The following is a 3,554-nucleotide window of genomic DNA, read 5'->3' on the forward strand; positions in this document are numbered from 1 at the left end:
GAATATAAATATATTTATATTCATTTATATATATAAATTCATTTATATATATATACATAGTGTTTAAAAAATAGATGTATGTGTTTTTATTTTAAAGGTAATAATAGCTAATAGAAATAAAAGTTTAGGTTATTAAAAAGGACTAGCATTGTTAAAAATTAAAAAAATCATATAGAAATAGATCTCAGAATTAAAAGAAAAAAATAGTTTGCTTTTTGGTATCAGTACAGTGTCAGATAGTCCCTAGTTGAAGCTTGTACTTGTTGTCAGATTATTCTATTGTGCCGGGGTCCAGCCCCAGCTGATCCAGGGTATTCGAAGGAGAGACGGCATAGGCGACCTATTTATTTAAATATTTATCAAAGATATAAAGAGTAATAGAGTGAGGATAGCTCAGTAAGAAAATTCAGTGGAGAAAAGAGGCTGAGTAGCTTGGTTTACGCGGGAGACCAATAAAACTTCAAGACAAGAAGTTTGCACCACTTACGTAGGCTGCAGGTGTCCTTCTGTTCTCCCGAAGGAGAGGAGACACTGAGGCCTCCCTGGTCAGATCTTAGAAGCCCAGGCATAATTAGCAAGCATGGCGGGTTCCGCGCTCCAGATGGAGACTCAGCCAGAATTTGGGAGAGAGAGCGACATGGGGAGACCAAGTTTCGGTGAACAAGGCCCGCACTTTATTTTCCAAAGAGTTTTTATACCTTAAGTTGTGCATAGAGGATAATGGGGGAAGGGATGGTGTCATGCAAGGACAGCAGTTCCTGGTCCTAATTGAAGCCAGGCTTTCAAACTTATCATATGCAAAAGTTCAGGTGAATTACATCAACTTCTGGCCAGGAGGCCTGTTAACATTTTAAGAAACTTATCTTTCTCTAAAGGTGATTATTCCAAAGTCAGGCACCAGCCTCCAAAAAAGCACTGGACAAAGCTGCATTCCTATAGGGCAAAGGTGAGGTGGGCTCAATCAAGAAAAGAATTAACTCAAGGGTCCAAGGTTACAAACATTGAGGCTACTACTTACATTTCTATACACCCATTTTATCAATCAATACACTGCCAAGGACACAGTAGGTAAGGAGTATGGAGACTTAGCAGCAAACATTGGCCCAATAAGTGAAAAACCCTTCACCAATACAATTTCTAATCAATCTTTTAACTACTCAAAGGAATCTGTGTTTAGACAGTTTAGAACATCTCATGCCTCTCACAGCTGGGAGGCTCTGAACAATCACATGTGGCCGGAAAAACCTATTCAGGCAGGCTAGAGTATTTCCAAAGGAGTTTGTAGGTTAAACACTGTCACACCCAGGAATTATTAACTGGAGCTGTAAGCTAACTCTTTTTGCAGAGAGAGGTAGTGGGGGGCAGCCCCCCATAAAGTCAGAGGTGTAGGTGAAAGCACAAAGCAGAAAGTAGGCAGACTCTGGTTTTGGGGGTAGATTGCTTGAGAATTTCCAGGGGGACTCCTGAGGCTTGATCCCGCCTTTGTGTATGCTGAGCCTCCTTCCTGATGACCTTTGTCATGGGCGGAGTTCCTCACGCTGGCTCCCAGCAGTGATAGAATTCCAGTTGAGCTATTCCAGAACCTGAAAGATGATGCTGTGGAAAGTGCTGCACTCAGTATGCAATACACACTCAATATGCAATATACACTCAATATGCAATATGCCGGCTCCCGGCATCATTGTCCCTCAGTTGAACAGTCTCTGCATTAATTGAAGACTTATTCTGTTGAACCTATCACTTCTGGGTTGGTTTATGCTCCTTTGTTTATATTTCCTTCTTTTATTTGAAAGCCTCTCCATATCTGGCTTTCAACATGAAACGAGGGTGCAGTAGCCTCTTATTCAACCTCACTTGCTCAGTGTTTTGGTGGTGAGGTGGAACACTGAAAACAAATACCTCTGGGATATGTGGGGGTGCTTGAGGTGGATTGATCACATTGGGCTTGCCACTGGTAAACATGACATGTCCTTCCTAGATCCACCCTGCTCAGCCTCCTTGTTGATACATGAGGGCACTGTCCCAAGTTGGCCCTGTGTTTCATGCACTTCCCAGCCAGTCAGACACTTAGGTGCTCAGCAAGGGCACTGACTACGATTGGCTCTGTGTTTTTTGCTCTTCACATGTCCAAAATGTCAGATGTCTGGTTGGAGGCCAGGGCACAGTCCTAGGTGGGCATGCCTCTTATTTATCTCTCTGGTCTCAACCACACAGTTTGCTACCTGTGCCAGAGTGCACAGTCTCAGGTGTGCCATGTGTCTCCTCAGAGTAGCTGACCCCAGGCTGTCATGATCCTTGGCTATGTGAACTGTCCATGAACCCAGGCATTCATCATTAGCAACTGTCAACCAGCTTACAGCTTGGTAGGGGATGTCTCTGGGACCAAGATACCAGTAACCTACTTCCTTCTGCCTCTGGCAGTTGTACACACTCCTCTCTACCTTCGTGGAGGAACCAAGATACCAGTAACCTATTTCCTTCTGTCTCTGGCAGTCGTACACATTCCTCTCTCCCTCCGTGGAAGAAAGGGTCTTAAGTAGAAGCTGGCTTGGTCTCCTTTGGTATTTTCTAGTGCACAGTTTCCTGTTCTGTGAGTGTGCCGTGATTCACTATATAGCCTTAGAGCCTTTTCGCAGGAAACATCCTTTCTAAACTGTCTGTCTCTAGTGTTTCCATGGTTTATGTTTCTATGTCACCTTAGCTCCGTCAGATTATCCTGAGGACACTAAAGCCTGGTTCTAACCATAGCATATTTGACACATCACAGGCCTCCCTTCCAGGCCTCATGTATGATAGTGGATGGGAGCATCTGAACAACTTCTCGGCTAGCAATTGCATTTATTGGCATAATCTGTGTTTTTGTTCTTTTTTCCCTGGTTCTGTTTCTTCCCCCACTGATACCTATGAGAGAGTGTTTCTTATTTTGTGTAAATTTCTCCTCCTTTACGACTCCTTCTCTAAGGTGCATCTCGATCCCTAAAATCTTTTCTACCTTCGCATCTCTTATTTTGTCCTACCTCGTTTTTAAGAGACTGGTTTTCCTTTCTCGGTTTCTAGGGTCCATCAACATCGTTCACAAATTGATTTCTGAAAGGTGTTCCATGTGCAGTCGATCCTTTGATGGATTTGTGTGGGAGAAGGTGGACTGTGCCTCCTGTTCCTCTAACATTATGAGACCCCACCGCAACCCTGGGTGATCCATTTTATTAACTGAAATCTTGTTATTGTTCAGTCACAACGGCATTTCTGACTCTTTTTGACATCTTGGGTGCAGCACACAAGACCTATCTCTCTCACCATCACCCAGGGTCTGCCTGAGATCATGTCCGTTGAATGAGTGAAGCTATAAAACCATCTCATTCTCTCTCACCCATATCTCCTACTGAATTGTTTGTTTGCTAAGAATCAAGGCCCTTTCTAGTGAGTCAGCTCTTTGCTCAGGGGGTCAAAACTTTGGGGACTCAGAGTCAGCATCAGTGATTCCAATGCCTCTTCAGAGTTGAGTTCCTTTATGTTTGACTGACTTGATCTCCTTGCAATCCAATGGACACACA

The sequence above is a fragment of the Bos javanicus genome, chromosome Y, assembly GCF_032452875.1.
Source record: "Bos javanicus breed banteng chromosome Y, ARS-OSU_banteng_1.0, whole genome shotgun sequence".
NCBI classification, from domain to species: Eukaryota; Metazoa; Chordata; class Mammalia; order Artiodactyla; family Bovidae; genus Bos; species Bos javanicus.